We start from the raw sequence: 13,223 nt of genomic DNA, 5'->3' as shown, positions 1-13,223 counted from the left end.
CCTCTGGTGTGCCATCAAGGAAATCAAGGCTCCTTTCACGTTTGATGTGGAACACGGAATTGCTCTGCACGCAGTGAAGGGGAATCGGGCCTCATCTCGCGGCGAGGGGGAAGTCTCATGGTTTTACTCGAGTTGCGGACGGAACCTGGGGTATATTCTCGAGTTACGACGGGCAGGGCCCTTCCAGACACGTGTTTGTTCAGCGACGTCAGGACTCCTGCCTAGGTGTGAGGGACACTTCGGGATTCTCCTCGAGTCTTGACAAGGCATTTGGGACGCGTCTCCACGTGAGGCGGGAGACCCAGTGTCCCTTTCCACGTGCCACAGGGATCCTGGGACTCCTATCCATTTTCAAGAGGAGTCAGGCATCGTCTCCTTTGGAAGCATTGATCTCCGCGTACCTCTCGAGTTTTCAAAGGGTATGAGGCCTCCAGTCGCGAAGAGGTGGAGAACTAGGTCTTCTCTGTGGTCTCCACAGGGGATTCAGACATCCCTTCGTCTTGGGAGATGCAAGACGAGCCTGCATTCAATTCACTGCAGGCATATCCGCCCTTACTTCAAGTCGTAGCATCTCGGTGTCCATTCTACTTGAGGCCACAAACTCTGGGTCCCTCTCACATACCTGTAGCTGAGAGAAGCCTATTCTTGAGGTGCTTGTCGAAAGTTGGTGTTCCTCTTGAGTCGAAGCCAAGGACTAAGCTCTCATCTCGAGTTGACTTGGGGTCCACGGAGCCCTTTCGTGTTGCTCCTGTGACCACAGGATCCCTCTAGACTCTAGACAGTGATCTTGGGTTTTCTCTGGAGTGCCATCAAGGAAATCAAGGCTCCTTTCACTTTTGATGTGGAACACCGAATTGCTCTGCACACAGTGCAGGGGAATCGGGCCTCATCTCGCGGCGAGGGGGAAGTCTCATGGTTTTTCTTGAGTTGCGGTCGGAACCTGGGGTATATTCTCGAGTTACGACGGGGAGGGCCCTTCCAGACACGTGTTTGTTCAGTGACGTCAGGACTCCTGCCTAGGTGCGAGGGACACCTCGGGATTCTCCTCGAGTCTTGGCATGGCAATTTGGACGCGTCTCCACGTGAGGCGGGAGAACAAGGGTCCCTTTCCACGTGCCACAGGGATCCTGGGACTCCTATCCATTTTCAAGAGGAGTCAGGCATCGTCTAATTTGGAAGCATTGATCTCCGCGGACCTCTCGAATTTTCAAAGGATGTGAGGCCACCGGTCGCGATGAGGCGGAAAATTAGATCTTTCTCTGTGGTCTCCACAGGGGATTCAGACATCCCTTCGTCTTGGGAGATGCAAGACGAGCCTGCATTCACTTCACTCCAGGGATATCCGGCCTTACTTCGAGTCAGAGCATCTCGGTGTCCATTCCACTTGAGGCCACAAACTCAGGGACCCTCTCACATACCTGTAGCTGAGAGAAGCCTCCTCTTGAGGTGCTTGTGGAAAGTTGGTATTCCTCTTGAGTCGAAGCCAGGGACGAAGCTCTCATCTCGAGTTGATTTGGGGTCCACGGAGCCCTTTCGTGTTGCTCCCGTGACCTCAGGATCCCTCTAGACTTGAGACAGTGATCTTGGGTTTTCTCTGGAGTGCCATCAAGGAAATCAAGGCTCCTTTCACGTTTGATGTGGAACACGGAATTGCTCTGCACGCAGTGCAGGGGAATCGGGCCTCATCTCGCGGCGAGGGGCAAGTCTCATGGTTTTTCTCGAGTTGCGGCCGGAACCTGGGGTATATTCTCGAGTTACGACGGGGAGGGCCCTTCCAGACACGTGTTTGTTCAGCGACGTCAGGACTCCTGCCTAGGTGCGAGGGACACCTCGGGATTCTCCTCGAGTCTTGGCATGGCAATTGGGACGCGTCTCCACGTGAGGCGGGAGACCCAGGGTTCCTTTCCAAGTGCCACAGGGATCCTGGGACTCCTATCCATTTTCAAGAGGAGTCAGGCATCGTCTCCTTTGGAACCATTGATGTCTGCAGACCCCTCGAATTTTCAAAGGATATGAGGCCTCCGGTCTCGATGAGGCGGAGAACGAGGTCTTTCTCTGTGGTCTCCACAGGGGATTCAGACAACCCTTCGTCTTGGGAGATGCAAGACGAGCCTGCATTCAATTCACTGCAGGGATATCCGGCCTTACTTCGAGTCAGAGCATCTCGGTGTCCATTCCACTTGAGGCCACAAAATCAGGGGCCCTCTCACATACCTGTAGCTGAGAGAAGCCTCCTCTTGAGGTGCTTGTGGAAAGTTGATATTCCTCTTGAGTCGAAGCCAGGGACTAAGCTCTCATCTCGAGTTGATATGGGGTCCACGGAGCCCTTTCGTGTTGCTCCAGTGACCTCAGGATCCCTCTAGACTTGAGACAGTGATCTTGGGTTTTCTCTGGAGTGCAATCAAGGAAATCAAGGCTCCTTTCACGTTTGATGTGGAACACGGAATTGCTCTGCACGCAGTGGAGGGGAATCGGGTCTCATCTCTCGGCAAGGGGGATGTCTCTTGGTTTTTCTCAAGTTGCGGCCGAAACCTGGGGTATATTCTCGAGTTACGACGGGGAGGGCCCTTCCAGACATGTGTTTGTTCAGCGACGTCAGGACTCCTGCCTAGGTGCGAGGGACAACTCGGGATTCTCCTCGAGTCTTGGCATGGCAATTGGGACGCGTCTCCACGAGAGGCGTGAGACCCAGGGTCCCTGTCCACGTGCCACAGGGATCCTGGGACTCCTATCCATTTTCAAGAGGAGTCAGGCTTCGTCTCCCTTGGAAGCATTGATCTCCGCAGACCTCTCGAGTTTTCAAAGGATGTGAGGCCTCCGGTCGCCATGAGGCTGAGAACTAGGTCTTTCTCTGTGGTCTCCACAGAGGATTCAGACAACCCTTCGTCTTGGGAGATGCAAGACGAGCCTGCATTCAATTCACTGCAGGAATATCCGGGCTTACTTCGAGTCAGAGCATCTCGCTGTCCATTCCACTTGAGGCCACAAACTTAGGGTCCCTCTCACATACCTGTAGCTGAGAGAAGCCTCCTCTTGAGGGGCTTGTGGAAAGTTCGTATTCCTCTTGAGTCGAAGCCAGGGACTAAGCTCTCATCTTGAGTTGATTTGTGGTCCACGGAGCCCTTTCCTGTTGGTCCAGTGACCTCAGGATCCCTCTAGACTTGAGACAGTGATCTTGGGTTTTCTCTGGAGTGCCATCAAGGAAATCAAGGCTCCTTTCACGTTTGATGTGGAACACGGAATTGCTCTGCATGCAGTGCAGGGAATCGGGCCTCAACTCACGGCGAGAGGTAAATCTCATGGTTTTTCTCGAGTTGCGGCCGGAACCTGGGGTATATTCTCGAGTTACGACGGGGAGGGCCCTTCCAGACACGTGTTTGTTCAGCGACCTCAGGACTCCTGCCTAGGTGCGAGGGATACCTCGGGATTCTCCTCGAGTCTTGGCATGGCAATTTGGACGCGTCTCCACGTGAGGCGGGAGACCCAGGCTCCCTTTCCACGTGCCACAGGGATCCTGGGACTCCTATCCATTTTCAAGAGGAGTCAGGCATCGTCTCCTTTGGAAGCATTGATCTCCGCAGACCTCTCGAGTTTTCAAAGGATGTGAGGCCTCCGGTCGCGATGAGGCGGAGGACGAGGACTTTCTCTGTGGTCTCCACAGGGGATTCAGACATCCCGTCGTCTTGGGAGATGCAAGACGAGCCTGCATTCAATTCACTGCAGGGATATCCGGCCTTACTTCGAGTCAGAGCATCTCGGTGTCCATTCCACTTGAGGCCACAAATTCTGAGTCCTTCTCACATACCTTTAGCTGAGAGAAGCCAACTCTTAAGGTGCTTGTGGAAAGTTGGTAGTTCTCTTGAGTCGAAGCCAGGGACTAAGCTCTCATCTCGAGTTGATTTGGGGTCCACGGAGCCCTTTCGTGTTGCTCCAGTGACCTCAGGATCCCTCTAGACTTGAGACAGTGATCTTGGGTTTCCTCTGGAGTGCCATCATGGAAATCAAGGATCCTTTCACGTTTGATGTGGAACACGGAATTGCTCTGCACGCAGTGCAGGGAAATGGAGCCTCATCTCGCGGCGAGGGGGAAGTCTCATGGTTTTTCTCGAGTTGCGGCCGGAACCTGGGGTATATTCTCGAGTTACGACGGGGAGTGCCCTTCCAGACACGTGTTTGTTCAGCGACGTCAGGACTCCTGCCTAGGTGCGAGGGACACCTCGGGATTCTCCTCGAGTCTTGGCATGGCAATTGGGACGCGTCTCCACGTGAGGCGGGAGACCCAGGGTCCCTTTCCACGTGCCACAGGGATCCTGGGACTCCTATCCATTTGCAAGAGGAGTCAGGCATCATCTCCTTTGGAAGCATTGATCTCCGTGGACCTCTCGAATTTTCAAAGGATGTGAGGCCTCCGGTCGCATTGAGGCGGAGAATTAGGTCTTTCTCTGTGGTCTCCACAGGGGATTCAGACATTCCTTCGTCTTGGGAGATGCAAGACAAGCCTGCATTCAACTCACTGCAAGGATATCCGGCCTTACTTCGAGTCAGACCATCTCGGTGTCCATTCCACTTGAGGCCAGCAACTCAGGGTCCCTCTCACATACCTGTAGCTGAGAGAAGCCTCCTCTTGAGGTGCTTGTGGAAAGTTGGTATTCCTCTTGACTGGAAGCCAGGGACAAAGATCTCTTATCGAGTTGATTTGGGGTCCACGGAGCCCTTTCATGTGCTCCAGTGACCTCAGGATCCCTCTAGACTTGAGACATTGATTTTGGGTTTTCTCTGGAGTGCCATCAAGGAAATCAAGGCTCTTTTCAGGCTTGATGTTGAACACGGAATTGCTCTGCATGCAGTGAAGGGGAATCGGGCCTCATGTCGCGGCGAGGCGGAAGTCTCATGATTTTTCTCGAGTTGCGCCCGGAACCTGGGGTATATTCTCGAGTTACGACGGGGAGGCCCTATCAGACACGTGTTTGTTCAGCGACGTCAGGACTCCTGCCTAGGTGCGAGGGACACCTCGGTATTCTCCTCGAATCTTGGCATGGCATTTGGGACGCGTCTCCACGTGAGGCGGGAGACCCAGGGTCCCTTTCCACGTGCCACAGGGATCCTGGGACTCCTATCCATTTTCAAGAGGAGTCAGGCATCGTCTCCTTTGGAAGCATTGATCTCCGCGGACCTCTCTAGTTTTCAAAGGATCTGAGGCCTCCCGTCGCGTTGAGGCGGAGGACTAGGTCTTTCTCTGTGGTCTCCACAGGGGATTCAGACAACCCTTCGTCTTGGGAGATGCAAGACGAGCCTGCATTCAATTCACTGCAGGGATATCCGGCCTTACCTCGAGTCAGAGCATCTCGGTGTCCATTCCACTTGAGGCCACAAACTCAGGGTCCCTCTCACATACCTGTAGCTGAGCGAAGCCTCGTCTTGAGGTGCTTGTGAAAAATGGGTATTCCTCTTGAGTCGAAGCCAGGGTCTAAGCTCTCATCTCGAGTTGATTTGGGGTCCACGGAGCCCTTTCGTGTTGCTCCAGTGACCTCAGGATCCCTCTAGACTTGAGACAGTGATCTTGGGTTTTCTCTAGAGTGCCTTCAAGGAAATCAAGGCTCCTTTCACGTTTGATGTGGAACACGGAATTGCTCTGCATGCAGTGCAGGGTAATCGGTACTCATCTCGCGGCGAGGGGGAAGTCTTATGGTTTTTCTCGAGTTGCGGCCGGAACCTGGGGTATATTCTCGAGTTACGACGGGGAGGGCCCTTCCAGACACGTGTTTGTTCAGCGACGTCAGGACTCCTGCCTAGGTGCGAGGGACACCTCGGGATTCTCCTCGAGTCTTGGCATGGCAATGGGGACGCGGCTCCACGTGAGGCGGGAGACCCTGGGTCCCTTTCCACGTGCCACAGGGATCCTGGGACTCCTATCCATTTTCAAGAGGAGTCAGGCATCGTCTCCTTTGGAAGCATTGATCTCCGCGGACCTCTCTAGTTTTCAAAGGATGTGAGGCCTCCGGTCGCGTTGAGGCGGAGGACTAGGTCTTTCTCTGTGGTTTCCACAGGGGATTCAGAAAACCCTTCGTCTTGGGAGATGCAAGACGAGCCTGCATTCAATTCACTGCAGGGATATCCGGCCTTACTTCGAGTCAGAGCATCTCGGTGTCCATTCCACTTGAGGCCACAAATTCAGGGTCCCTCTCACATACCTGTAGCTGAGAGAAGCCTCCTCTTAAGGGGCTTGTGGAAAGTTGGTAGTCCTCTTGAGTCGAAGCCAGGGACTAAGCTCTCATCTCGAGTTGATTTGGGGTCCACGGAGCCCTTTCGTGTTGCTCCAGTGACCTCAGGATCCCTCTAGACTTGAGACAGTGATCTTGGGTTTTCCCTGGAGTGCCATCAAGGAAATCAAGGCTCCTTTCACGTTTGATGTGGATCACGGAATTGCTCTGCACGCAGTGCAGGGGAATCGGGCCTCATCTCGCGGGGAGGGGGAAGTCTCATGGTTTTTATCGAGTTGCGGCAGGAACCTGGGGTATATTCTCGAGTTACGACGGGTAAGGCCCTTCCCGACACGTGTTTGTTCAGCGACGTAGGACTCCTGCCTAGGTGCGAGGGACACCTCGATATTCTCCTCGAGTCTTGGCATGGCAATTGGGACGCGTCTCCACGGGAGCCGGGAGACCCAGGGTCCCTTTCAACGTGCCACACGGATCGTGGGACTCCTATCCATTTTCAAGAGGAGTCAGGCATCGTCTCCTTTGGAAGCACTGATCTCCGCAGACCTCTCGAGTTTTCAAAGGATGTGAGGCCCCTGGTCACTATGAGGCGGAGAATTAGGTCTTTCTCTGCGGTCTCCACAGGGGATTCAGACATCCCTTCGTCTTGGGAGATGCAAGACGAGCCTGCATTCAATTCACTGCACGGATATCCGGCCTTACTTCGAGTCAGAGCATCTCGGTGTCCATTCCACTTGAGGCCACAAACTCAGGGTCCCTCTCACACACCTGTAGCTGAGAGAAGCCTCCTCTTGAGGTGCTTATGGAAAGTTGGTATTCCTCTTGAGTCGAAGCCAGGGACTAAGCTCTCATCTCGAGTTGATTTGGGGTTCAAGGGGAAATTTCGTGTTGCTCCAGTGACCTCAGGATCCCTCTAGACTTGAGACAGTGATCTTGGGTTTTCTCTGGAGTGCCATCAAGGAAATCAAGGCTCCTTTCACGTTTGATGTGGAACACGGAATTGCTCTGCATGCAGTGCAGGGGAATCGGGCCTCAACTCGCGGCGAGGGGAAAATCTCATGGTTTTTCTCGAGTTGCGGCCGGAACCTGGGGTATATTCTCGAGTTACGACTGGGAGGGCCCTTCCAGACACGTGTTTGTTCAGCGATGTCAGGAATCCTGCCTAGGGGCGAGGGACACCTCGGGATTCTCCTCGAGTCTTGGCAAGGCAATTGGGACGCGTCTCCACGTTAGGCGGGAGACCCAGGGTCCCTTTCCACGTTCCACAGGGATCCTGGAACTCCTATCCATTTTCAAGAGGAGTCAGGCATCGTCTCATGCCTTACTTCGAGTCAGAGCATCTCGGTGTCCATTCCACTTGAGGCCACACACTCAGGGTCCCTCTCACTTACCTCTAGCTGAGAGAAGCCTCCTCTTGAGCTGCTTGTGAAAAGTTGGTATTCCTCTTGATTCGAAGCCAGGGACTAAGCTCTCATCTCGAGTTGATTTGGGGTCCACGGAGCCCTTTCGTGTTGCTCCAGTGACCTCAGGATCCCTCTAGACTTGAGACAGTGATCTTGGGTTTTCTCTGGAGTGCCATCAAGGAAATCAAGGCTCCTTTCACGTTTGATGTGGAACACGGAATTGCTCTGCACGCAGTGCAGGGGAATCGGGCCTCATCTCGCGGCGAGGGGGAAGTCTCATGGTTTTTCTCGAGTTGCGGCCGGAACCTGGGGTATATTCTCGAGTTACGACGGGGAGGGCCCTTCCAGACACGTGTTTGTTCAGCGACGTCAGGACTCCTGCCTAGGTGCGAGGGACACCTCGGGATTCTCCTCGAGTCTTGGCATGGCAATTGGGACGCGTCTCCACGTGAGGCGGGAGACCCAGGGTCCCTTTCCACGAGCCACAGGGATCCTAGGACTCCTATCCATTTTCAAGAGGAGTCAGGCATCGTCTCCTTTGGAAGCATTGATCTCTGCGGACCTCTCGAGTTTTCAAAGGATGTGAGGCCTCCGGTCGCGTTGAGGCGGAGGACTAGGTCTTTCTCTGTGGTCTCCACAGGGGATTCAGAACACCCTTCGTCTTGGGAGATGCAAGACGAGCCTGCATTCAATTCACTGCAGGGATATCCGGCCTTACTTCGAGTCAGAGCATCTCGGTGTCCATTCCACTTGAGGCCACAAATTCAGGGTCCCTCTCACATACCTGTAGCTGAGAGAAGCCTCCTCTTAAGGGGCTTGTGGAAAGTTGGTAGTCCTCTTGAGTCGAAGCCAGGGACTAAGCTCTCATCTCGAGTTGATTTGGGGTCCACGGAGCCCTTTCGTGTTGCTCCAGTGACCTCAGGATCCCTCTAGACTTGAGACAGTGATCTTGGGTTTTCTCTGGAGTGCCATCAAGGAAATCAAGGCTCCTTTCACGTTTGATGTGGAACACGGAATTGCTCTGCACGCAGTGCAGGGGAATCGGGCCTCATCTTGCGGGGAGGGGGAAGTCTCATGGTTTTTATCGAGTTGCGGCAGGAACCTGGGGTATATTCTCGAGTTACGACGGGTAAGGCCTTTCCCGACACGTGTTTGTTCAGCGACGTAGGACTCCTGCCGAGGTGCGAGGGACACCTCGGGATTCTCCTAGAGTCTTGGCATGGCAAATGGGACGCGTCTCCACGGGAGGCAGGAGACCCAGGGTCCCTTTCCACGTGCAACATGGATCCTGGGACTCCTATCCATTTTCAAGAAGAGTCAGGCATCGTCTCCTTTGGAAGCATTGATCTCCGCAGACCTCTCGAGTTTTCAATGGATGTGAGGCCTCCGGTCTTGATGAGGCGGAGGACTAGGTCTTTCTCTGTGGTCTCCACAGGGGATTCAGACATCCCTTCATCTATGGAGATTCAAGACGAGCCTGCATTCAATTCACTGCAGGGATATCCGGCCTTACTTCGAGTCAGAGCATCTCGGTGTCCATTCCCCTTGAGGCCACAAACTCAGGGTCCCTCTCACATACCTGTAGCTGAGAGAAGCCTCCTCTTGAGGTGCTTGTGGAAAGTTGGTATTCCTCTTGAGTCGAAGCCAGGGACTAAGCTCTCATCTCGAGTTTATTTGGGGTCCACGGAGCCCTTTCATGTTGCTCCAGTGACCTCAGGATCCCTCTAGACTTGAGACAGTGATCTTGGGTTTTCTCTGGAGTGCCATCAAGGAAATCAAGGCTCCTTTCACGTTTGATGTGGAACACGGAATTGCTCTGCACGCAGTGCAGGGGAATCGGGCCTCATCTCGCGGCGAGGGGGAAGTCTCATGGTTTTTCTCGAGTTGCGGCCGGAACCTGGGGTATATTCTCGAGTTACGACGGGGAGGGCCCTTCCAGACACGTGTTTGTTCAGCGACGTAGGACTCCTGCCTAGGTGCGAGGGACACCTCGATATTCTCCTCGAGTCTTGGCATGGCAATTGGGACGCGTCTCCACGGGAGCCGGGAGACCCAGGGTCCCTTTCAACGTGCCACAGGGATCGTGGGACTCCTATCCATTTTCAAGAGGAGTCAGGCATCGTCTCCTTTGGAAGCACTGATCTCCGCAGACCTCTCGAGTTTTCAAAGGATGTGAGGCCCCCGGTCACTATGAGGCGGATAATTAGGTCTTTCTCTGCGGTCTCCACAGGGGATTCAGACATCCCTTCGTCTTGGGAGATGCAAGACGAGCCTGCATTCAATTCACTGCACAGATATCCGGCCTTACTTCGAGTCAGAGCATCTCGGTGTCCATTCCACTTGAGGCCACAAACTCAGGGTCCCTCTCACACACCTGTAGCTGAGAGAAGCCTCCCCTTGAGGTGCTTATGGAAAGTTGGTATTCCTCTTGAGTCGAAGCCAGGGACTAAGCTCTCATCTCGAGTTGATTTGGGGTTCAAGGGGAAATTTCGTGTTGCTCCAGTGACCTCAGGATCCCTCTAGACTTGAGACAGTGATCTTGGGTTTTCTCTGGAGTGCCATCAAGGAAATCAAGGCACCTTTCACGTTTGATGTGGAACACGGAATTGCTCTGCATGCAGTGCAGGGGAATCGGGCCTCAACTCGCAGCGAGGGGAAAATCTCATGGTTTTTCTCGAGTTGCGGCCGGAACCTGGGGTATATTCTCGAGTTACGACGGGGAGGGCCCTTCCAGACACGTGTTTGTTCAGCGATGTCAGGACTCCTGCCTAGGGGCGAGGGACACCTCGGGATTCTCCTCGAGTCTTGGCAAGGCAATTGGGACGCGTCTCCACGTGAGGCGGGAGACCCAGGGTCCCTTTCCACGTGCCACAGGGATCCTGGGACTCCTATCCATTTTCAAGAGGACTCAGGCATCGTCTCATGCCTTACTTCGAGTCAGAGCATCTCGGTGTCCATTCCACTTGAGGCCACACACTCAGGGTCCCTCTCACTTACCTGTAGCTGAGAGAAGCCTCCTCTTGAGCTGCTTGTGAAAAGTTGGTATTCCTCTTGATTCGAAGCCAGGGACTAAGCTCTCATCTCGAGTTGATTTGGGGTCCACGGAGCCTTTTCGTGTTGCTCCAGTGACCTCAGGATCCCTCTAGACTTGAGACAGTGATCTTGGGTTTTCTCTGGAGTGCCATCAAGGAAATCAAGGCTCCTTTCACGTTTGATGTGGAACACGGAATTGCTCTGCACGCAGTGCAGGGGAATCGGGCCTCATCTCGCGGCGAGGGGGAAGTCTCATGGTTTTTCTCGAGTTGCGGCCGGAACCTGGGGTATATTCTCGAGTTACGACGGGGAGGGCCCTTCCAGACACGTGTTTGTTCAGCGACGTCAGGACTCCTGCCTAGGTGCGAGGGACACCTCGGGATTCTCCTCGAGTCTTGGCATGGCAATTGGGACGCGTCTCCACGTGAGGCGGGAGACCCAGGCTCCCTTTCCACGTGCCACAGGGATCCTGGGACTCCTATCCATTTTCAAGAGGAGTCAGGCATCGTCTCCTTTGGAAGCATTGATCTCCGCAGACCTCTCGAGTTTTCAAAGGATGTGAGGCCTCCGGTCTTGATGAGGCGGAGGACGAGGACTTTCTCTGTGGTCTCCACAGGGGATTCAGACATCCCGTCGTCTTGGGAGATGCAAGACGAGCCTGCATTCAATTCACTGCAGGGATATCCGGCCTTACTTCGAGTCAGAGCATCTCGGTGTCCATTCCACTTGAGGCCACAAATTCTGAGTCCTTCTCACATACCTTTAGCTGAGAGAAGCCAACTCTTAAGGTGCTTGTGGAAAGTTGGTAGTTCTCTTGAGTCGAAGCCAGGGACTAAGCTCTCATCTCGAGTTGATTTGGGGTCGACGGAGCCCTTTCCTTTTGCTCCAGTGACCTCAGGATCCCTCTAGACTTGAGACAGTGATCTTGGGTTTTCTCTGGAGTGCCATCATGGAAATCAAGGATCCTTTCACGTTTGATGTGGAACACGGAATTGCTCTGCACGCAGTGCAGGGAAATGGAGCCTCATCTCGCGGCGAGGGGGAAGTCTCATGGTTTTTCTCGAGTTGCGGCCGGAACCTGGGGTATATTCTCGAGTTACGACGGGGAGTGCCCTTCCAGACACGTGTTTGTTCAGCGACGTCAGGACTCCTGCCTAGGTGCGATGGACACCTCGGGATTCTCCTCGAGTCTTGGCATGGCAATTGGGACGCGTCTCCACGTGAGGCGGGAGACCCAGGGTCCCTTTCCACGTGCCACAGGGATCCTGGGACTCCTATCCATTTGCAAGAGGAGTCAGGCATCATCTCCTTTGGAAGCATTGATCTCCGCGGACCTCTCGAATTTTCAAAGGATGTGAGGCCTCCGGTCGCATTGAGGCGGAGAATTAGGTCTTTCTCTGTGGTCTCCACAGGGGATTCAGACATTCCTTCGTCTTGGGAGATGCAAGACAAGCCTGCATTCAACTCACTGCAAGGATATCCGGCCTTACTTCGAGTCAGACCATCTCGGTGTCCATTCCACTTGAGGCCAGCAACTCAGGGTCCCTCTCACATACCTGTAGCTGAGAGAAGCCTCCTCTTGAGGTGCTTGTGGAAAGTTGGTATTCCTCTTGACTGGAAGCCAGGGACTAAGATCTCTTATCGAGTTGATTTGGGGTCCACGGAGCCCTTTCATGTGCTCCAGTGACCTCAGGATCCCTCTAGACTTGAGACATTGATTTTGGGTTTTCTCTGGAGTGCCATCAAGGAAATCAAGGCTCCTTTCAGGCTTGATGTTGAACACGGAATTGCTCTGCATGCAGTGCAGGGGAATCGGGCCTCATGTCGCGGCGAGGGGGAAGTCTCATGATTTTTCTCGAGTTGCGCCCGGAACCTGGGGTATATTCTCGAGTTACGACGGGGAGGCCCTATCAGACACGTGTTTGTTCAGCGACGTCAGGACTCCTGCCTAGGTGCGAGGGACACCTCGGTATTCTCCTCGAATCTTGGCATGGCATTTGGGACGCGTCTCCACGTGAGGCGGGAGACCCAGGGTCCCTTTCCACGTGCCACAGGGATCCTGGGACTCCTATCCATTTTCAAGAGGAGTCAGGCATCGTCTCCTTTGGAAGCATTGATCTCCGCGGACCTCTCTAGTTTTCAAAGGATCTGAGGCCTCCCGTCGCGTTGAGGCGGAGGACTAGGTCTTTCTCTGTGGTCTCCACAGGGGATTCAGACAACCCTTCGTCTTGGGAGATGCAAGACGAGCCTGCATTCAATTCACTGCAGGGATATCCGGCCTTACCTCGAGTCAGAGCATCTCGGTGTCCATTCCACTTGAGGCCACAAACTCAGGGTCCCTCTCACATACCTGTAGCTGAGCGAAGCCTCGTCTTGAGGTGCTTGTGAAAAATGGGTATTCCTCTTGAGTCGAAGCCAGGGTCTAAGCTCTCATCTCGAGTTGATTTGGGGTCCACGGAGCCCTTTCGTGTTGCTCCAGTGACCTCAGGATCCCTCTAGACTTGAGACAGTGATCTTGGGTTTTCTCTAGAGTGCCTTCAAGGAAATCAAGGCTCCTTTCACGTTTGAT

The sequence above is a fragment of the Dama dama genome, chromosome 6 (genome assembly GCF_033118175.1).
Source record: "Dama dama isolate Ldn47 chromosome 6, ASM3311817v1, whole genome shotgun sequence".
Taxonomy (NCBI): Eukaryota; Metazoa; Chordata; class Mammalia; order Artiodactyla; family Cervidae; genus Dama; species Dama dama.
Note: the sequence above shows the minus strand (reverse complement) of the source record.